Source organism: Amblyomma americanum, chromosome 1 (assembly GCF_052857255.1).
Source record: "Amblyomma americanum isolate KBUSLIRL-KWMA chromosome 1, ASM5285725v1, whole genome shotgun sequence".
In the NCBI taxonomy this organism is placed as follows: Eukaryota; Metazoa; Arthropoda; class Arachnida; order Ixodida; family Ixodidae; genus Amblyomma; species Amblyomma americanum.
In genome coordinates this window covers 519,983,382-520,007,230 of record NC_135497.1, presented here as the reverse complement: position 1 = coordinate 520,007,230, position 23,849 = coordinate 519,983,382, and positions in this window count along the sequence as shown.

Below are 23,849 nucleotides of genomic sequence, written 5' to 3'. Positions count from 1 at the left end.
TGACTGGTTTGAGTACATGGTTAAAACTAAACAGGATGCAATTAAATGCTAGTAAGACCAAATACATTCTCTTCAGGGCAAAAGGTGTAAAAGCTCCTGACAACCTAAACTTAAACTTTGAAAACACTCAGCTGCAACAGTGCTCACAAATTCGTTTTCTAGGTGTTCTGTTTCAAGAAAATCTCTCTTGGAACTCGCATGTTGATCAGCTTCGCAGTGATCTTTGTCGGGCGGTTGGCATTTTAAACAAACGGAGATATTATCTCCCGGCGTCCGTAAAGCGGCAAATATACTATTCATTAATACATTCCCGTTTCAGCTACTGCTCCCTTGTGTGGTTAACGACGACGCAGACAAATCGAGATTCCCTCCTTGCAATTCAAAAGCGGGCATTACGAGCTGTTGGGAAAATACAGTTATTGCGCAGCTGCCGGCCTTTGTTTAGGTCTTATGGAATATTAGAAATAAGTAAACTGCACACATACAAACTATGTCTCGAAATATTACGCCAGTACAAACTAGACAAAATAACCTTCGAAACCACCTATCACACTAAACTTAGCACATACGAACTTCGAAAACAATGTATGGAAACACCTCGTGTACGCACAAATTATGGTTTTCAGAGGTTAGGATGGCAAATTCCTGACTTAATTAACCAATACCCTATTATTCTGGATACTGCACGCACTACCCCCTCTATACATAAATACAAAATGTTAATTAAAGCAATGCTCAGAAATGAACCTTAAAGATAAAAACTTAACGTATACCTATCACTAGTGTATGTTTTGTAAATATTGCTATGGTCGAATTCTGGTTAATGTATGCTGTGTGTGTTTCGTAAAGCCAGTGTTTTGTAAAGATGTCTTAATATATTGTGTAAAAATACTGAAAGTGTGTTCTATTATGTAATGCTCTTCTTGATTTTGTGTAGCCGGTGGTGCCGCCTGTCATCCGGGTGGCGTGGCCTCGTCAGGCAATGTATGCCTTTTGCCACGTCACCCTGGACAACCTCTTCGTTGTCTGAAATAAATTCTGAATGAATGAAAAAAAAACTCCGATTTTTAAAGATTGTGTAAAATCCTAGGAGAAACGCCCTTATACACACCTATAGCCATTGTTTTGTATCGATAGCTACAGCATGCTAGCTAGCACTTCGAGCCTTCAGCGTGGCACCCTTAGCTGTGTGGCCGCCCTTGAGCTCCGTGGCGGCGGCTTGGCTGGTCACGTGGCTGGTCACATGGTTGGTCACGTGGTGCAGAGCAGCTGCCGCATTTTGGCGAAACCGAGTGGAGGGATTGTAGAGGGGGAGAGAGGAGAGAGTGAATCCACGTCCAGGGACGCCCAGCATGAAGGAACGCCACAGCATAACGGAGCGGCGAAAGACTGTTTTTTTAATTGGTTCTGGGGGAAAGGAAATGGCGCAGTATCTGTCTCATATATCGTTGGACATCTGAACCGCGCCGTAAGGGAAGGGATAAAGGAGGGAGTGAAAGAAGAAAGGAAGAAGAGGTGCCGTAGTGGAGGGCTCCGGAATAATTTCGACCACCTGGGGATCTTTAACGTGCACTGACATCGCACAGTACACGGGCGCCTTAGCGTTTTTCCTCCATAAAAACGCAGCCGCCGCGGTCGGGTTCGAACCCGGGAACTCCGGATCAGTAGTCGAGCGCCCTAACCACTGAGCCACCGCGGCGGGAGACTGACTTCGAAATTCTGCTGAGCGAGTTTCACTCTGCCAGATGTGGCTATCGCGTCACTCCAGGTTTAACCAGAGCTAAACGACTGCCATTTTTTGTAGCGATAGCTACATTACGGCAGCATTTCGAGCCTTCAGCGTGGCTTCGCCGCCACGCTGTCACGTGGTTGGTCACGTGGTGCGGAGCAGATTCAGGCGGCGCGGCGCAGTGGCTGATCACGTAGTTCGTCACGTGGTTAGTCACGTGACCAAGTTCCACTCAGCCAGCTGTAGCTATCGCGTCATTTTAAACTCGGGATCCAAGGGGCACGGGTTTTAATTCCATCTCACCCGAATGTTATTTTCAGTGAAATTAACTTACTTTACATTCTTACACCCATAATGAGATTCGAGTCATGTTGCCACCTTATATTTACAATTTATGTGACGGTGTAATCCCTTTTCAAATTAGCGCTGCATGTCTGACGTCAGTTCACTTTCGACCAATCCGCAATTTTTCGCACGAGCGACATCGGTGCCACTGTGTTCTCCGCCGAACGGGAGACTTAACGCTGTCGCGTTAAAAACGCTGAAACCGCCTCAATGCCTTCAGTAGCCATGGGTGGACCACGGGCACTGGACTGGACATCGCGGCGATTTGGACAAACGCTACACCATTTGTAGCGCAATGACAGGGGTGCAGGAGGCGCAGCCACATACGCCGGGTACCACTTCAGTTTTCGTCTCGAAGCTGGCTGGCGATTGACCAAAGCTTCAGGGCCGGGAAGTACCCTGCTTCCCGTAGGCACGGTTCAGGAACGTTGGGACAGCTGGCCCGGGCCTCCGGAACCCGAAGTCTACGGGAGGCGTGAACGTAGTGCCACAGCGCTCGCGTGGAACTCCTCCCGATTTACATGCCTGGTTTTGGCGATCGTCGAGGAACCTGTCGGTCAGGTGTTTGGCACACCAACGGTTTCCGGTGGCCATGAGGTTCCAACAACCGGCTTGCAGGTACAACGGGGTCTGAAGCCCAGATGAATGCCGGGATCAGCTGAGAGAACCTGCGTAAATAGAACTTCATGACGGGTTCCCCTTTTTGATATCTACACTGTTCAGCAAAATTTCGTGCTGCTTGGGGCGCCAACGATTGACGGTGGCCATTAGGTGCCAACGACCGGCTTGCAGGTACAATGGGGTCTGAACACGAGGTGAATGTCGTGATCTATTGAGAGAACCTGCGTAAATAGAACTTCATGACGGGTTCCTCCTTTTGAGATCTACACTGTTCAGCAAAATTTCGTGCTGCTTGGCGCGCCAATGGTTGCCGGTGGCCATGAGGTGCCAGCGACCGGCTTGCAGGTACAATCGGGTCTGAACACGAGATGAATATTGGGATCCATTGAGAGAACCTGCGTAAATAGAACTTCATGACGGGTTCTCCTTTTTGAGATCTACACTGTTCCGGAAAATTTCGTGCTGCTTGGCGCGCCAATGGTTGCCGGTGGCCATGAGGTGCCAACGACCGGCTTACAGGTACAATGGGGTCTGAACACGAGATGAATGTCGGGATCCATTGAGAGAACCTGCGTAAATAGAACTTCATGACGGGTTTCCCCTTTTGAGATCTACACTGTTCAGCAAAAATTTGTGCACCTGCGTATATCTCTATCCTAGTTATTTCGACGGAGGTGGTAAGAGTTAAAATTATTCACATTGGTTTGGTTTTGCGCTCGCTTTGCAGCAGACAGTGAAGATTGGGTGAGAAAGCTAGTAGAGGCCTGCTCATTGGTTTGCCAATTACATGAAAACTCCTTTTGCCGCATCACTGAGAAGATGCGGACGGTCGAGAACCTTGGGACCTGCAGCAGATTGAATGCGTCGCCGGCCTTTGTATTGGCAACGGTGCTCCGTCCTGGCTACGTCCAGTTGAGTCCTCGCTGCACTCAGCGTCTCGGCCAGGCAGCTGCAAATATCTTATGTATACTTAGAGTAACTAGGTCTTCGCGTCACGATGTCACTGACGAGAGCATGTTCGTCGGGAAAGCGAACTTTGAGGCCAACAAAGATAGCAGCCATCATGAAGCGTGCCAATCGGCTTATCGTGGACTTTATGGCGAAGGCTATCTCAACGAAGCGGACGTGCCAATCCTTGTATAGGTTTGTGAATGCGACTAGCATACGTTTCATTTTTTGTCTGTCGTATCCAGTTTCAAGTACTTGGCGGTAATTATTACGACAGATCTCAGGTGGAACGAGCATGCAACGGATATTTGCAATAACGCAATGGCATTCGCATTGAGAGAACATTAGAAAACGCTTCCCCGAAATTAAAACCTTGGCATCCAAAATATTCATGCGGCCCATTCTGGAGTATGTCGCGGTTTTCTGGGATCCAACGCACAAACTAACGTCACACTTGAGCAAAACCAAAGATAATCAGCTAGGTTCATTTTAAACACACACAGCTGGCGAACATCCTCATCATCTTTTCTAGAAGCTGCAGAACTCGAAAATCTCTCTTCAAGGCGCAGACAGAATTTTTCCTATTTACTTTATAGCAGTGAATTAAGAATAAACAAAATATACAATCTACATACACATATACATTCTACATACACATATACACATATACAAATATACATTCTACACACTCGTACCAAAGCGAAAAAGAGAGATTTTTCGTGCAGGACCAAGGTATTTAAGAATTCCCGTTTCCCGCGCACTGGCTAAGAATGGAACGCGTTACCCGCCAACGTTGTTGATTAATCAACGGTTTCATCATTCCCCTGTGCACTTACCCAAAAACCATATCGTCATATCTGGCCTCTCCCTGCCGAATCATTCCTAGGGAAGCAGTTTTCTGTGTTGTTTATTTTGTAGTTTATACTTGAGTGCCTGATATCTTGTTTGATTTTTTTACCGTTTTAAACGCCCACTCCTGCCTAAGGCCTGGTAACAAAACTGGCAGTACTTGTAAAATAAAAATAAAATAATAAATTCCTGTTCGCGCTAACCCAGATGCTGGCTTGCGAGAGGCATGACGCGGTCCTGTGTTGCATGCCCAGCGCGGAGCAAGAAGCAACAAAATGTCACGTAGTCAGTTATCAGTTATCAGCGGGGTTGGAAGTCGAAAGCGCACGGAGGTTTCAAGTAGTTCTTCCCAAAAGAGCCCAAGATATACTTTGGGAAATGGGTACAGGTCTAGCCACTTCGAAAGATGAACTGCGATATGGTCAGAAGGCGGACATCACTTTTCGCATGTGGCGCGTAGAGACCAGTTACGTGGCAGACGGTGTTATAGAACAGAGCTGCCCTGCACCGGCTACATTAGGTAAGGACGTTTTCCTCCTGTGGGCTTAAGAAGCTGGTATATTGAGCACATGCATACATACTTGATGGAATCATTTCTAGTAAGCTGCCATGTAGTGATCTGGCACAACTTTCTGCTGGCTTCCTCGCCGTCCGTCACTGAATCCAGCGCGCTGTCAAAGCAATAGGGTAATCAACGAAAGACATCCCGCAGATTGTGAGTGCAACCATGAAATGAATCTCATTGCTATTCTTGTCTAGGGCGCCGATATATCGCAACAGTATACCGTCTGCACTGAGCAGGTTGCAGCCGTACCCTTGCTTTGCTGACGTTTCTTCCTCGCCAGCAGGTCGGGTGTTCATTCTTGGTGTCGATGCTGGCTGCCACTGGAACACAGCTGTAGGACAAGGGAGGATGGCTCTCCCCTTAGGTATCCGCAACCTCGATGTCTACGGCACGCGCGACCGCGCCGCCAAACCGGCGCCAAGCTCTTCCGGTGGGTCGCTTGCTCAGCGCTATTAGCAATGCCGTCGCGATGGCTAAGTGCATATGGTGCTCGGCTGTTGACCCAAAAAACACGATTTCGATCCCAGCTGTGGCGATTGCATTTCGATGGAGACGAAATGCTAGAGACCCGAGCACTGTGCGTCAGTGCGCGATAAGTAACCCCAGGTTGTAGAACCGCGGCATCGCCGCCGCGGTTTTGCGTGTGCTCATGACACTCTACTGGTCACGCGCAGTAATTTTGCGTCTGGGGTTAATCACGTTCCAGAAGTAGCCCTTCTCTGACCGCGGAAATGCAAATACCGGACGCCAAGCGTCAGAAAGACCAGTCATGTTCACTGGCGACTTTTTTAGAGAACGTCAGCAAAACTGACTCTTGCGGCTGGACAAGCGTTTAAAGGTGCAGTAAAGCGAATTCTGAGTCTTTTTAATATGGAAACATTATACGTTCCGAGAACTCTCAGAAACTTCAAATTTTTGTCCTTTGTGGCCGACTACAATGCTGAATCGGATTAAACGTCCCGGCTGCCGCCTTTGCTTTTAACTTAGAGCAGAGAGTACAAGGACTCAACCAACGCGCGGAGTGCCATTCGGCTAATCGCGTGGCGGCTTGACGCTCTGCCATCGCTGCCGTCGGCAAAGTAATACGCAGTAATAGTCGGAATGACCTTCAAAAATGTGTTAGTTGCTGGCTGGAATACGTTCAGTCATTACATTTTTCTCTGCTACGCCATATGTAAGTGGAAGACTCAAGTGCGCTGCTACTAGAAATACTTCGGTGGACATCAGATGTTGGTGCAATACCTTATGACGCCATGCCTCTGCGCGATGCTGCCGACGGCGGTGACATTGAAAGCACGCAGTTGCTCTAATGCCAGCCTGTTCAGCCGCGACGATCAGAGTAGCAAAGACAGCGAAATATCATCCGACAGACGGCAACGACTGGGAAACATAGATTGGTGAGTAATATGAGCCCTATTATGCCACTAGCTAAGATCCGTTCTGTGTGAAGGTGCCAGTGCGATGGCTGCGCCGTCATGCCTAACACCTTGTAATGCGTTTGCTGCCGGGTATACTTGGCCGCCGTGCAGAAGCCGCCCAGCCTGGGCTGCGTAACAACGCACCCGGACTTCGAGAACCTGTCTCTGAGCCCGGGAGTGTTGAAGATCGTCTATTTAAACATGCGCTATTACTGGCAGCCAGACATGGGCGGCTCTACCATCGAGTAAGTACAGCAGCAAGCTTCACCGGTCGCGTGACCTCATTGAGAAATCACTCTACCGGTGCTAGCCTTTGCCCCTGGGGTTATCGGTCCACAGTATGATCCAGACCGCAAACGTATCGGCGCTGTGTACTGAAAATAGGGGGGGGGGGGGGGGGGGCGGCAGCTGATGATCGCTTTTAGCGCAATAGTGTTAAAGGCCCTGTTACCCAGAAAATCCGTCGTCGGCGGTGTTGGCGTTGTGAGCACAAAATCACGAGCATGACTGGCAGGTGGAGTCCAGAGAGCAAGTTATAGGAGGTAGGTGGGCCAGCTAGGTCACGTGACGCTGCGGTGTCATCACAACCTGCCCACTGGATGGTTAGCAAATTGCCCACTGTTGCAGGTGGCAGCTAAATTAATGACTGGTCGCTCTGAAAGATCAACCTGGGCCGCACAAGGCCCATCGCTGGTAGCACCTGCCATCACGGGGCAGTGGCGCATTACATAACCGCTCCACTACGGCTCCAAGAGGCGTATAGGACTCCCTGTGATCTATGAATGTAAAGTAGAGGATGACATTTTACATATATGGGTGTTGTTCATTGCGCTATTGCGTCATACTCTTAAGGCGGAACAAAAGTTTCCCCTCCAATTTTTTTCTTGATATTGGCGCTGCGCGTTTCTTTGCTACTGTTAGTCACCAAGAAACAAAGTAATATGACGAAAACAGGAGAAAATGAGTTCCGCTATGCCGAAACTATTCCTGGAAAGGCAAAAAATAAAATAGAGGCATCGTGAACGGTAGCTGCTTGAGCGACGCCCAGCTGGCTAGCCACAGAGCAACCTGCACCAGAGCATGCTGTATCCACTTCTGCTGCTGTACAACGGCTAGGACGGCGTTTGAGAACATAAAAAAACTCCAAAGTTTGCCGAAGAGAGATATAACCAACAAAGGTAGACCCTAGTGGTGGACGCTTTGATCAGAGGTGGCGTGGCGGTTTGCAGGCACACGTGTCTTGTATTGTGACCAAAGCGAACCGCGTTTGTGTGCATCAATTATGCAATTAAACAAAGTTATGCATGATCACCGGGCTCCTGGAGAAGCGGCGAGGGGAAGTCATATTTAGCTCATTAGAAGCTTTTATAAGACTAAACACTCTTTACGTTTTGGTGGCCGTAGTTTCCAAGGTTGACGGGCTCATATCCTGCCTAAGGCGCCTGTTGATGCCGGCTTTACAATAGGTGGTTGACGATAAAAATGCACACTAATTATGCAAAAACCTTGGTCTTTGTTGGCATAATAGAGAAGACAGAAAAGAGCTGCTCAGCTTGCAATGCAGACGATGTTAATCTGCTTTCTGTGATAAAAAAAAAGCATTGACGCCTCCTCGGCACTCGTCGCCTCTATTAGCTCCTCTTTCCCTCTATTTTCCCTATTTGCCTGAGAATTTGTGCAATTCGTACAATTCCCACCACGCTTCGTTCCAAACTTTCAAATTTGGCGCCACGCTCTGGCTCCGCCCATTTTCCGGTCGCGTGTTACTACACTTTCGGCGTCTCAAATCTCGTGGCACTTTGGCCTTTGCCACGCTCACTTTTTGCACATTTATAGCTCTAATTAATGAAATATTCATCCGATCGATGCCAAATTTTTTGCACGCATCAAATTTTCGACTTTCGATTATAACCACTCTTTTGACGATATCTCTTTCTAGTTACCCACAATTGCTGCGGACATGTTTTAGTGACAGGTTCGCTGTCGACATAACCTAGTGATGCTTTCGCATTAATAAAAAAAATTGGAAAGCCCACGTTTTGAACATTCGTTCATTTCAAGTGCTGTACCGCAGTTTAAATGGCTCTTCCCCTCATCCGGAGGGCTCTTATTCCCCGGCACTGCTTCAGGGGGGGGGGGGGGGGGTAGAAACTTTTTTGGGGAAAGCTGTGCACCCATGCCCCCCTCCAGGGTCACCCGCACCTAGAAGGCGCGCATGTTTCTACTAAAGCGAGTCGACATGAATGATACTGTTATGCATTTCCATGTCGGTGTCCTGGAAGCTTTCAGTAGTAGTAGTGATGGTTTATTAATAAAAAAAATACAAATACAGAAATACTGGGAGGTGTTCATCATTCCTTGAGTGCTGACACTCGCACCTTGCGCTCGTCATGAACGGCGCCGTGTGACCAATGTTGTTTTTTGACGATTTAGAATGGAGAACGGAACATTTATGGAATTTGCATCCATGCGGCCTTGGCGGAAAGCTAATACTGGGACGGCTGAACAAAAGTATCGGTGTAATCCGTGCCACGTTGACATTACTCCACTGCAGAAGTACATGCGTGCTGACCTGTGTTCTTAGGTCACAGCAATAGTTTGCACGTGAAATTTTCGTAGGCGAGTCCGAACGGTCGTTCCATCTCGAGAACCGGATGAAATACGAGGCAGGTGCGACCAGCAGGAGTGGAGGAAACGAGCACGTGTTTGCAAAGAGCGTATCATGTGCGGAAAACCTGCTGGACTGACGCAGAGCATGTGCCGAGAGAGCGTCACAGCACGGGCAGAAAGGAGAGGAGGAAGAACAAATTTATTTTAAGAAAAGAACAAAAGGTCCTCAAGGGCGTGCTCCTACTTGTCCAAGGGACCACGAGCCTGTGCCTCGCGGAGAGCTCTGTCCACTAGCCATGATTGATCAGCTGGTTGAGCAGCTCACAGAGCGGCCCCCTATGAGGAAGGGGATGGGTTGGGTTTGAGGGGGAACTGCCATGAGTTGGGGGCATTCCCACAGGTAGTGTATTTTTGGCGCATGATGGTCTAAGTTACTTATGCGCCATAAAACACAATTCAATGCCGGTAGTGTATGAGGATGGCCTTGGCCGCCCCACGACTTGAGCAGAGTCGGAGCGCCAAGGTATGGTAGTAGCGATGAAGGAGGTAAGGTGAGGTGCAGCAGTTTATCTGTAGTGGCCGCCATAGAGTACTGTATCTTCAATCTAGTGTAGGTTGAGGTGGTGAAAGTGAGAAGCGGCTTTTTTTGTAATGAGTGGTGATTTAGTGATATGTGTGGTTTCTTGCGCGGGTTTGGGTGTCCTATATTCCGGAGCCAGGAGGGATAGTTCTCAAGCCAGCACATGAACGCGTTGATTAACGGGGATTGATGCATGCCCACGAAGCCACATGAGCGTTAACCCTTCGGCAAGCATGTGTCCTGATGCGAGAATGCGTCAGGCGGTTGGTGAGGTAAAGCTCTGCTGATAGTGATGATACGCAGTCTGGGAGTCGGTGCCGATTTGCATGATACTTTGTGTAGCGAGTATGAGCGCCAAGGCGATGGCCGCACCCTCAACTTCTGTATAAAGTTGTTGGCGTGGAGAGTGGCTGTGGCCCTAATGATGCCATGTTCATAGCCGGTTACTGCGGTAAACAGCCTGGTAAGGTATGCTGAGCCGCATTCACGTAGAAGATGTCGGGTCTGCCTCTGTAGTGTTTGATTTAATATTCAGCTCGGGCCCTGCGTATGCCCCAGTGTAGCTCGCGGTTCATTATTCTGTGGAGAGGTTTGATGCGCAGCTGGCTTTGGATGTCAGGTGGGATTATTTGACAGTTGGAGGCCAGGTGAATATGCCGTAAGGAGTATTGGCCGGTTTCTGTGCGGGTTAGTGGAAGTTTCTGGTTGCTTTGGTGGGCTTCGAATAGTTGCGAGATTATATTGTAAGTGCCCGTTGCAAGCAAGTTATTTGTGCTAACGGATTGCGGTAGGCGGATCACTGAGGTGGTCGCCTTCCTAATAAGAACATCAGCTTTGTTTTGTTGCGTTTCAGTGAACAAGTGATAAGGAAGGGAATAAACAAAGCGGCCAGTGATGACGGCGTCTGTCATATTAAGTTTCCTCTCCGACAGGCCGTGGTTGCATGTGGACATTCTGCGGATGAGGCCCGCGATTTATTTGGGCTCCTTGTCTAGGATTTGTAGAGAGAAGGTTGCGTCTAAAGTGTCCTGTAAATTGAGTCCAAGGACCTTGAGACTACTGACCAATGGAATGTGGTCGCCTTACATTCGGAGGTGTATGCGTGGATCCCGGGGACGTGGTCTTATCATGAGCAGTTCCGATTTGAGCGGGCGGCACTCAAGGCCTATATTTGTCAGGTTCGAGGTTACATCATGTGCCAGTTAAGTATCTTGCACTTCCCCTATGGGACCTTCGGTCGTTGATAAGGTGATGTCGGCGTATTGCCGCATGGAAGTCAGGTATGTTGGTGAGTTGTTTGGCCAGAGGGTCTAAGGCTACACTACATAGGAGTAGGGAGAGAATGGAAGCTTTTGGAGCGCCCTGGCGGGGGAGAGAGAATAGAGGTGATGGTATAGTGTCGAGTTGTATCGGGACCGTTCTTTGTGTTAAGAAGGCTTGCATGTAGCGACATATGCGCGTCCAACAGCCCTTGGTGGGTATGGTGTGAAAGGTTATGGCGAAGGTTATGGTGGTGGCTAATATTGTCGATGAATTTTCGAATGTCTAGGACGAGAATTGTGCACGTTCTGGCAGTGTGCTTTTTGGTGTAGAATAAAGTTTCCTTCACGGATAGGAGTACGTCTTGTGCAGAGAAATTGGGACTAAAGTGAATTGGTTGTTGGATAGGAATTCCGAGGCTTCTAGAAAGGGCGGCAGTCTCTTGAGGTAATGTTCCGGAATAGGTTTCCTACGCAACTGGTGATGGAGATAGGGCGAAGGTTTCCGAGGAGGATTTCCTTTCCGTGACCGGGAATAAAAGTGATGTGTGCATGTGCCCAGGAGGAGGGTAGTGACCCGTTGCGTTAGTATTCATTAAACAGGTCTGTCGGTTCCTGAAGTGAGGTGTCGTCAAGGTTGCGAAGGAGCTTTTATGTGATGTGGTTCAGGTGCTGTAGAGCAGCGTACTGTAATCAGTGATCGTTTGACCTCCCAAAGGGTGATATCCTTGTCAAGGTCCGGGTTAGGTGGAGGAGGTAAATGGTTTCGTCCCAGTGGATGAAATGGTTTTCGGGATGTATATATGTTGCAGAATTTGAGTGATGTCGGTACCATTTCGTAACAGCTCAAGGTCAGTGAGACATTGCGTGTTGTTATGAGTTTGGGCTTTGCTTGTGGTGGGGTTTAGGAGAGCTCGGAGCATCGTCCAAGTGCGTTTGGTGTATAGCGTGCTCTTGAGGCTACGGCACAAAGCCTAGTTGTTTTGAGCCGGGGTGGTTGCATATGCTTCCGCCGCCTGTGTGAGGGAGGAGTTGCGGAAACGGATTTTGCGGTTAAGGCGCTGTCGACGCCAGCGTCTAAAGAGACCTTGGCGGGCTTCCCAGAGATGTAAGAGCTGTGGGTCTACCGGAGGTGCCGTGGGTGCATTCTTGACACGTTTGCTGGAGATGTGAATAGCTTGCTCGATCCTGCTGTTCCAGTCAGCTATTGTGGAGAGGGGGGTCTTATTGATCTGCCACAAGATAAGTGCGAAGTTTTTCTCAATCTGTGGGGCGTTGAGTGCGGGGAACAAAGATTTTGGTTTGGTATGTAAGGGTAGTGTTAATGATGAAATGTCTCAGCCGAGGTGATCTGCTAGGACCCCGCGCGACTTGAACAAGAGGTGTGGGCTTGCCCATGTAGGCTCCGGTGTGGTGTCCCTGGTAACAGTTGTGCTGATTCTTGTGGGTGTGGTTGGGTCTGTTACGCGTGCCAGACCATAAGCAGTCGTGGTGGGAGAGACGAGGTTGCCTTTAGGAGTATTGGAAGGGTAACCTCACAATGTGGTGATGATTATGCATTTTATGGCGCAGGGCCATCTATGGCCAAAGAGCGCCATGGCACAAGCTATTTTCGACTTCTCAAGGTGGGTACAAAGACCCATCTCAAGCATTTGACCCTAAATAAGCCGAGCACCAGACCAGGAGAAAGCTTGTAGCCAATGCATCACCGGTAGGTACACGGCTGCACTGGAGATCGAGCCCCGCACCTCCTGGATGCAAGGCGAATGCTCAACCACTTGGCCACCGCTGCGGTAACCCCATAATGTGTGGTAGACATTAAAGTTTCTTGCGATAAGGTGCTAGGAGCGCAGAATTCCTGGGATAGTTTTACCATTGTGAGAGGCTGGCTATGGAACGGTGCTATGAGGCAAGAGAAAAAGCAGGCAGTGAAAGAAACGAGGACGCTAGCGTTGGCACAAGCATACTACAGACTTCTAGCTAGTGTTCTAGAAGGCTTTCTATTGGCAAAAGCAGCGCTCTCCATGTGAGGAACTCGAGGTGTTTGCCGCGGTGTTGCGTTCGCGTAGTCTCCAGGAGCAGAAACGAACGAACTGCCGGTGCGCGCGCGGTGCGCGGCTACAGGAGGCCGATCGGAGAGTCGCGCTGTTCGTTGTGGCATTATAGGATAAGTATCCCGTTTTTTATACATTACCGTTGACTGCCGCTGTAAAGGCGCAAAAGAAACGATTGAGTCTTTTAGAACGAAATCAGGGAGTTGCAAGTGACGTTTCAGTTGGAGAAAAAAACGGGGCTGCTTACGTCGATACTGCCGAGGTTTAACTTTTCTTCTTTTCAGGATGGTCATGCTGACTGACTTGCCGACGACATGGGAAAGTGATTAGCTATGGGTCCGGAGATGACCTCGACAGTTTCACTTCACGGCACTGGTGATAACACAACACATCGCAATTAATTTGTCTATATTTTTTCTTTAATTGCTTCTGTGCAATATGAATTCTCAAGCGCACTGAGACTGCTTTTTGACAATGGCGGAACAAGGAGAATAATAGCAGGATTTAATATGGCTACATTGCATCACATCACTGAACTAATTTATTGGAGCTAGCTTTGAGAGAGGCGAAAATGAATCAAAAGAAAATTTGCGACTGAGCTGCTTCTCAGAAACGACGGTGTTGCAGATCTATGCAATGGCTGCTTTCAGCGCATCAGAACTGCACTACAAACGCAAAAGGTTTAGGTTTACGTTTACGGGGGTTTAACGTCCCAAAGCGACTCAGGCTATGAGAGACGCCGTAGTGAAGGGCTCCGGAAATTTCGACCACCTTGGGTTCTTTAACGCGCGCTGACATCGCACAGTACACGAGCCTCTAGAATTTCGCCTCCATCGAAATTCGACCACCGCGGCCGGGATTGAACCCGCGTCTTTCGGGTCAGCAGCCGAGCGCCATAACTTCCGAGCCACCGCGGCGGCCCAAACGCAAAAGAATGCTTACATATATTCAGACATGATAACAGTGTGATCACTACAAAACCTGAAGAAGCACGAGAAAAGAAATCACGAAAACAGACGACCGTCAGCACAATAAAAGGTTACACAGACATTTGTACGCACAGCAACATTGAATGATCTAATCTTAAATTACATAAAAAATGAACGCATGAGAAAGCGTATTACAAAAGCACAAACAGACGTCTAATAGTCCTATGTATGAAGAAAAAGGAACGCCGACCAAAAGTTTGTTGTTTAAAATGAAGACGTTTCGGCTTCCATACGGAAGCCTTGATCACTGGGCGGAAAGCCCAAAGCACAAAGCTTAAGTGCTTCGCAGTAATCGCCCCAAGCATCTTGCGTACGTAGGCGGGAGATTGCCTGCGTTGTGGTTAAGGGTTTTGTCTGTTGTTTGGATTATCAGGGATTCCAGATATCGACGTGACAGCCAATTCTTTTCTCTTGCGATGACTGATGCTTCTTCCCAAGCTATATTGTGCGTCGCGGCTTCCACGTGTTCCGCAAGTGCATTAGATGCAATCTTTTCGTTCCTGACGTCGTTCTTGTGGTCCCTCAATCGCCTTTCGAAATTCCCGCTCTCGCCGATATAGCAGTAGTCGCAGTCTGCGTAGGGAATCTTATAGATGACGCCAGGAAACTTCTCTTTCTTTATCTTGTCTTTGGCGGCCACCAGCTCATGCCTCAGCCTGCACGCAGGAACGTGAGCGACGTGCACACCGTAAGTGCGCAGAACGCGAGCCAAACACTCGCTCACGCCCGGCACATATGGGATAGCGGGATAGCCAAACGTCCCGATGCGACCAATAGTTGACTTTACACGGTCGCCCTTATACCGCTTGTCGGGCTACTTACACAAGGTTTTTGCGGCACTCGTTGGAAAGGGCTCGACTTTCATTCCTGACTCTTTCGATTTTATTGAAAAAGTACGTGATGTCACGGTGGAGGACGACGAGGTCATGGTGTCCTTTGATGTGAAATTGCTGTTCACCAGCGTACCCGTGGATCTGGCTGTGGAGGTGTGCCGCTCAGCGCTGCAGAATGACGACGGATTGTGTGAAAGAACCCCTATGGAAGCATCGGATCTTCTGAAGCTGTGGCAGTTCTGCCTTGAGAACACTTATTTTGTTTTCCGGGGTACAGTCTATAGACAAGTTCATGGCACTGCTATGGGCGCATCTATATCGGTGACAACCGCAAACCTTACCATGGAACAAATAGAAGCTCGCGCACTGGCTACCTTCGAACCGCGCCCAAAGGTTTTTGTGCGTTACGTCGACGATTTTTTCTGTATTATCAAAAAGAATGCGTTAGGTCCTTTCACAGATCACATCAATAGCATGGAAGATTCCATTCAATTCACTGTAGAGGAGGAGGCTGCACGCCGTCTTCCTTTTCTGGACGTTTTGGTGGAACGCCGTGGAAACCGCCTTTCAAAGTTTATAGAAAAGAAACCCACACAGGCCGGTATCTTCATTTTAATTCTGTCCACCCGGTTTTCCACAAACGCTCCGTCGTGGCTTCCCTCGTCCGACGTGCCAAAAACATCTGCCCAAGGCCAGAAGATCGGGCTGCTGACCTACGCCAAGTGCGCCGAGAATTGAGTGAATGCGGCTACCCCAAGCACTCCGTGGATTCTGTTCTTCAACGGTCTTCACGCCCATCAGAACCAGTTGGTCCTCCTTGCCGAGCCCGATCTGCTATCCCATATGTGCCGGGCGTGAGCGAGTCTTTGGCTCGCGTTCTGCGCACTTACGGTGTGCACGTCGCTCACGTTCCTGCGTGCAAGCTGAGGCATGAGTTGGTGGCCGCCAAAGACAAGATAATGAAAGAGAAGTTTCCTGGCGTCATCTATAAGATTCCCTGCGCAGACTGTGACTACTGCTATATCGGCGAGAGCGGGAATTTCGAAAGGCGATTGAGGGACCACAAGAACGACGTCAGGAACAAAAAGATTGCATCTAGTGCACTTGCGGAACACGTGGAAGCCGCGACGCACAATATAGCTTGAGAAGAAGCATCAGTCATCGCCAGAGAAAAGAATTGGCTGTCACGTCGATATCTGGAATCCCTGGTAATCCAAACAACAGACAAAACCCTTAACCACAACGCAGGCAATCTCCCGCCTATGTACGCAAGATGCTTGGGGCGATTACTGCGACACACTTAAGCTTTGTGCTTTGGGCTTTACGCCCAGTGATCAAGGCTTCCGTACGGAAGCCGAAACGTCTTCATTTTAAACAACAACCTTTTGGTCGGCGTTCCTTTTTCTTCATACATGAATCTTCTCCCCGACCAGACGAGTTTTCGTCAGACTTTAGATCTAATAGTCCTATACTTTAAATACACATCAGTTACATACAGTGATAACCTCATTTAAACACACTTTGAAAATAATGACATTCGTACGAAAATATATAAAAACGAAATGAAAATTTTGTGGCAAATGCGACTTGCGTGATGTGACGAAAGTTAGATATTTCACTGCTGTGCGCTTCTGCGCCCTGGCATGATTCAGCGACTTCACCAAAAAGCGCAACCTGGTTGCCACATAAAATTCCATCATCTCAGTACTCAGTGATTCACAATGATCAGGATAGCCAATGCTCTCCTTGCTTTTGCAAAGAAAAAGTGGGATAATATCCATTACACCTACGTGGCGAAACTAATGCGTGCTGAAACAGCTGGTGAAAAGATTCTCTATCTTTTCCAGAAACCTAAAAAGAAAAGTTGACGGATATAAAAGGCCTTCTTTATCCTTTAGGAGTGTAAAATCTGCGGCACGAAGGTTTCGAATGCCACTTTTGTCAGCAAGTAGAAGCTTTCTACATGCACCATACGTCGATTTAGCCAAGAGCGTTCGTGCTAGGTATCGATTAATATAAAAAATAAGACACTGATCACTCCTTGCCGATAGCCATGCCATGTGGTCGGAAGCTAATCTTTCAGTTGTTTTACAGCAAGCTAAGCGTTGCGCAGATCATCATCAGCAATCAATTTATCAATGAGTGACGGCTTGGTGTTTTTACCCCTGGAACAGTATCAGCATTAAGTAAAGAATCCAAAACACCTGGTTCTGCATTGACAATAGAAACAAACCTGACAAGATTATAAAGGCTTAGGCAAGACGCAGTGATTAAAAACTGCTCGGGGGTTGGGTGCGTGTTGCAACCTGACGACTGCCTGGCGATGTCAAACAAGTTCTTCACTGTATCCTGGCTCAGCCTTGACGTCGTAATGAATTTGTATCGAAAGCTATGTGTCAGGTAGTTTATCAGGGACAGTGTGCTGCTGCTATTGACCCTAAGTCCAGCTGTCCAGCTGCTGTAGAGTTGACATGAAACCACCAGGTTCGCAGGCGTGCACTTCCCATTAAAAAATGAGAGCGACTTATTCTCAGAAGGGGAATGCGGACGCAGAGCTTCAGCAGGATATCGAGACGTCATAATTTCTTTGAGGTCTCTCAACATTCTGGGAGAGACAAAACATGATATTAGAAAATGATATGGAACATACTTAAGGAGATTAGTAGCCTCAGTCGTACTTTTTTTCATACCGCGAAATAGTCAGGACAGGCTGAATGCTTCCACAGTGGTTTTCAATGTCGCTCTTGTGCAGCAGGAGGTCATTAAGAACGCTGCCACCAAAGAGTTGCAGCGCATATGCTACTCTCACTTTTTCAAAGTTGTTCGGCTGTGTGCGGCATGCAGTGGCGCCTGGCATAGCCTGGACGGTCACGTTGGAGCCATTTAGTTTTAAGACCTCGCGAACTGGATAGATAGACAGCTGGAGCAAATGATATAACAAAAACAAGTTATTTTTGCTCGCTCTACTCTACTCAGAAGAACAAAGCGAGCAAGAACGCAATACGTTATTCTAACAGACAACGTGCAGAATTTTAAACATTTAAATAGCACGCATGTTTTTTCACCTACAACGAAAGTATCTCATTTTCTCTAAAAAATAAAGATTTTCTTAGTTGAATGCTTTAATATGCTCGAGCACTTACATGTCTGGCTGGTGTACTGAAACCTGGGCGCAGAAGTCATTTCTTATCTATTTAGCCAAACGTGGAAAGTGTTACACGAAATAAAAAAAACCGCTTTCCATCAACAGGTTGTTGTGCTTTGCACTTTGTGCTTGATGCAGTTGCCTGAATGCCCATGATTGTCTACATCTTGCGGTTCCAAGTGGCTCCATCAGATGTAATGAAGTCAACAAACAGGCCACAATTTTCTGCCCGTATTACTGCTTCCAGCACGACTTTTGGCAAACGATCTCCTTTCATGTTTCCCCGAGTAGCAAAACATGCCAATATCTGTGTCCACATGCCAGTAAATGGCGAAAACATTATAACCATCCCATGGTAATTCGCATTGTGCTTTTAACTTATTGGGGTAACATTTTTTATGTCCACATAGCCTTAGTATGTCCTGAAGAGGAGACGCAAAGATTTTGTGATAATTTCATTTCGTCCACAATGAGTCCACCATGCCTCTTGAAGATATCCATGGTCGAAGTCTTTTGCTTCAGAATATTCAGGACGTTTTCGTTAAAACCAAATCCTGTCCTGTATGACTTGAGGTGCTTATTCCAATGCCAGTTTGTTTGGCAAAGTGAGGATTGCCCGCCCATGTGCTCATAGAGCCCCGGACCTTACATTCACATAATAATGCATTCAAGGATCCACGCTTTCGAGTACATCATCCCTCTCCTGCTTTTTCTTTTCGATGCTTTAAACATGAGTAATGCTGCTTTTTGCTACTTTGTGGATCTTGATTCAATTCTAAGCTCGAATGCCTATTCGATTGTTTTGGAATTTTTCTCTTTCATTACAGTTATCTGACTTGCAAGGTTGCTCAAACGTGGAATGAACCGCTTTTGTTTCTGATTGGCAATTCTCAGTCGCTGGGAGGAAGTCCTTTTCACGGTATTGCTATTTAACTTTGAGACAAGTGCTTTTCGTAGGTATTTGCACATAACACAGATGTCACCTGCAAAGAAGCAAAATACACAAAATTTGTTGCAGATCCATGTACTAAATATGAAAACAGGGCCGGTATATGTGACGAGTCTTTCCAGATTTCATTCCAGATTTCAATTCCCCACTCTTCACCAGTGCTTGAAGCGACACACGCCTTATGCTTGAGCCAATAGCGAAAAACGGATGCGGGGCGTGGCATCCCTTCAGCCAGTGGCGAAAGGCGGGAAATTCAAAAAATGGAATGACATTGATTATATTACGCCGACATAGCAAGGCTTCAATCTGCACAACAAAATAACTGAAACGTGCGCTTTATGATACAAGAAGCGCTTACCTTAAGCTGTGACTGCACAAAGGCAGGACTTGCTAAAGGATGTTGCTGACAAGATTCAGTGTGCCATTCACTTTGAAGGTCAGCATATCATTTAATTCTTGATACGTCTCTGCACTTATAGCACTTGTGCAAAGCCTTGCAGAGTCAGCTTCTTTTAGAACATTTTCTGCCTTACTAGAGTAGATAATTCCTCTGCATTCCTTTTCTTTTTCATTGAAATAGCATTGGGACACAGTTCCACTTGCGCCATCCAAGCTGAACCACACCACTTGTTCATAGAACAGAGTAAACGGTGTTTTGGTGGTGTGTGTTGCGCAAACCAGAGTATCAAGATCCGGTGTGTTCAGCCTCGTCCATAGCTTTGCACTGTTACAATATCAGCGATTAAATGCATATCGCTTGATTGCACAACTTGCTCAGCTTGGTTGAAGTCATGTATTGTGTTGGAGCTCGTGCCCAAGTCTTCATTTTCGTGCTCATCACAATGAGACAGCAGAGATTTCTTTCTGGGTCCGGCTGTAGCGACCTCGCGGCGCTTTCTTCTGCTCTTGGTTGAGAAGAAGTCTTGAAAATGTACTTAAGCAGATATGATAGCAGTGTCGGCACCACATATGGAGCTAGGGCAGGCTTGCCTGGAGGAAGCCAGACCCTTTTGTCGTCATTCACATGTGTGTTATCCCGAAGGATGAAATGCTTTTCGAAGCGTCTCCCGCAGATCGCAGATGTTTCAGCAAGAGGCTGGTCGTCGCGCTTTAAAATTCCCTCCGCCCTCTTACAAAAATTGCTTTTGAGATTATTTAGAAAACCTTTTAAATTTACTCAACAGAATATAATGTGTTTCTTTTAGATCTGTACGGAATTTTGTCCATTTATTCAATAACTAATTGGCCACCGCATTGTTATAGGAACATGGCTAAAGTCGTTTGAAAAGAACACTGTAATGACTAGCGTTAGAAATTCATTGAAGAGTGTTTAGAAACCCTTTTGAGTACACTTCTTTCATTGTAATGTGCTCCTTTTAAATATTTATTGAATTTGGGTACAGTGTTTCAATAACTAATTGGTCACTGCATGGTTATAGGAATACATCGGCGAAACAAAAAGCCTCCACCAAAGTATAAGGCAACACAAAAATGACATCCGGCTGATGAATTCAGAATCTAACCCCCTCGCCGACTACTGCGAGCACGCCGACCACCGGATAGCTTTCGAGGAGGTGAGCGTATTGGCCGTGGAGCCAAACCTGTTCAAGAGGCGACATGTGGAGTCATGGCCATCCGGCTCGCAAAGGCGGTGATGAATAGGACTCCAGGAACGCTCCCCTCCGCGTACGTTAATAGACTGCGCCACGTGCTAACAAAGGGAGAGCGAAGGCAGCAACCCGCTGCTGCTGGCACACTTTAGTCAACCCTGAAGATGGGACCCAGTTGGTCCTGAAACGTTGGGCAAAGTCAAAAATATTGGTTGGCGTCAGTTTTCTCAAAACTATTTGTGCCCTACATAAAGTGCAAAATGCCAGTTTGAGCCACAGCAAGAGGCTAGCTGCATGTTTATTCTACGATTATTAAGTTAGAAAACACTATGTACCTTTATGTAGCATTCTGAAAGGATATCATTTACGGCTGTTCAAGGACTGTGAGCGTAATAACTAAGTGAACATGATCAAGGGATCAAATTTGTTTTGAAGAGCAAATGTGAGATCTATGCAGTATTAAAATGATCTGATTTTGAAAGAGTATAGACACTTAATTTTGGTGGCATGTTTTCTTCTCCACAATGATGCAGAAGGCACTGCAATGCATGAATCGCCAGGTGCAAGGTATAATTTATAAGTGAATTTTTCTGTATGACGTTTTTGTTTAAACAGCTGAAAAATGAATGTGATGTTAAACTGCTTCTAGGTCACGTGACCCGATCAAAACGCACGACAGAATTTTTTGTCGCGCATCTGTCGCGCGACACAATTTTGTGTCGCAAGACAAGCTGTCTTGTCGTGCCTTGTGTCGTGCGACAAGCTTCGTGTCGTGGGTTCTTTCGCGCGACAGTTGTTTGTAGTAGGTTCTGCCGCACGACAGACATCTTTCCTGCATTTTGTCGTGCGAAGAAGGTCCCTGTCGCAGCATTTGTCGCGCGACAGGTTTCTGTCGCAGGTACTGTCGCGCGACAGAGGGAGTCGTGCCGCGCGACAGAGATTGCGTGCCTCAGCAAAGTTGCCTGTCGTGGGTTCAGTCGCGCGACAGACTTCTAGCGTGCCTCTTTTCACGCGACAAAGGTACCTGTCGTGCGGCCTGTCGCGCGACCCAACAGCTTGTCGTGGGATATGCCGCACGACAGATACCTGTCGTGGGATGAGTCGCGCGACAGATACCTGTCGTGGATTGTACCGAGCGATAGATACCTATCGTGGGATGCGTCATACGACAGATTCCTGGTGAGGGTAATTGTTTTACTGCAGAATTTTAGAAATACTGTCGTGCTGTCGTGTGACAGCGATAGGATCAAATTGACCAAAGATGCTTCAAAGCGCGTTCACTGTGGCGAGTCGCGAAGAGGATGGGAGGTGCTCTGGTCTGTTGATGACGGGCACCGAGCGAAATGAAGTGCTCATTCACATTGGCGAATCGAGTTTTCAACTCGCTTCCCGCGACCTGGCTCTCTCACCGAACGAGAATTGGCTTAGAGGAGAGGCACTGCTCGAGCACTCACCTAATTCCCTTCTGTTCCCACATGACAGTGTGACGAAAGTAGTGCATGCTCAAGAGTATAATGCGGCTTTGAAAGCCCAAAAAGCTGTAATGCACAAGCGACGAAGCCAGCGGTGCCATCGTATCCGCACGCGCTTGCGGTGGCGGCATGTAGCTGCAGCCACGACAGCGCCTGCACACCAATCGTTGATCGCAAGTAGAATGGCGCTACTGAAAGTCAGTATCCTCTTTGCTTCTGTGACATGTTCAAGCCATGTAACATAATGTACTGGTACTACTACATGCGCAGAAAAGGCAAAGGACACTTCTATTCACGTCGCGGAAAAGAGTGTCGTTAATCGTCAATCAGGGAAAATTACTTGCCATAATCATCCGGCTACAAAAAGGCAGCATGTGTGTACATGCACACAGTTCTCTGTATAAATGTTCAAAGCAACCCCGATATCATTTTTCCGCGTTTCAGTTTTAAGAGCGTCAGCTCTTACTACTTACGTTTGTCAAGGACACGTCTGTCAGCAGGGAAGGTCAAATTGGCCAAGACAGTTACCACACTATATCACATAGCAACAGCGGGCGCATGGAGTCTCAGTTGTCACAGATACCTTCGATCCGTTTTACATATGCCAGTATAGCGGCTATCGAAGTGGAACCCCGGGGACCCCCATTTGCATCAAATTTGGAGGCCGCCCGTTTGACGCATAACGATCGTAGTGGTGTCATTTGACTTGTCATGTTCCCGAGGATAAAATAAATATTTAGATGAAGCCCAAAATATGTGTGGGATGGGGACTTCTAGACAGTCATATGGCTTAATCGTTTGTCGCAGAGGGTTCCGGATGCGGTTAAACAATTCATCTTGTTGTAATGCACACGTTTATACAATTCGTTAACTGATATATAAGGAGCAAACATACCGGATATAGCGAAGGTGGCTGTAAATCGCAATAGTAGTGCAAAATGTTGAAGTAGATGACGCTGCTTGTATCTTAGAACGAATGTTTCCGAAACGAAACGCCCTCAGATGTTTGTATTTTGTCTTCTCCACGTTTGCTGAGCACCCCGATCTAGCACCCCGATCTAAACACTTGAAGCTCTCATAGCTAACGCTCTTAAGTCCAACACTGATAACACTGATAAGTCCAACATCCTGCATAAATTCCTTTATTCCAAAAACATCGTCGGAGTGGAACCACCTACCACCACATATTGTAGCTGCAAAGGACGTTGATGAGTTTAGGGCACTGTTGTCATTACATTATGGTTTAACATAGCCTCAGTTGGTTCACTTCTTTTTGTATATTGTGTATTTAGCCCTGTTCCTTTTTTTTTCTCGCATGCATTTTGTTCTGTTAATAGCCTTCTGCCATCGTACCCGTTCAATGTTTCTACGAAGGGTGATGTTCTAGTTCATATCTTTGAGTTTACATGAAATGTTTTTTGACTGTTTTTGTGAATTTATTCGTTTTGGTGTTGGTATTCCTAATTATTGTATTGTTTCGCTTTTTTGAATCATGTATTTTCTTGCAGCTAGCTTTTTTTTTGTAGGCATGCCTTTGTATGCGTTAACCCCCTTTTTGTAAGAGTTTCATTTTATATCTATGTACCACTCCCCTCAATAATGCCCTATGGGCCATGAGGGTATCAGAAATAAATAAATAAATAAATAAATAAATAAATAAATAAATAAATAAATAAATAAATAAATAAATAAAGTGTTGGCGGAGAATTTTTTTAGCGGCAGTGACGTGGTGCTTATCATAAAATAGCAAAAAAAATACTTTACGACGTCGTTCATTGCCTTCACTGAAAATTTCATGACGGTGACGCGAAAATGTTGCTAAATATAGACAACAGCGTATGCAGCCGAAGTTGAAATGCGGCGGCCAGCGAGT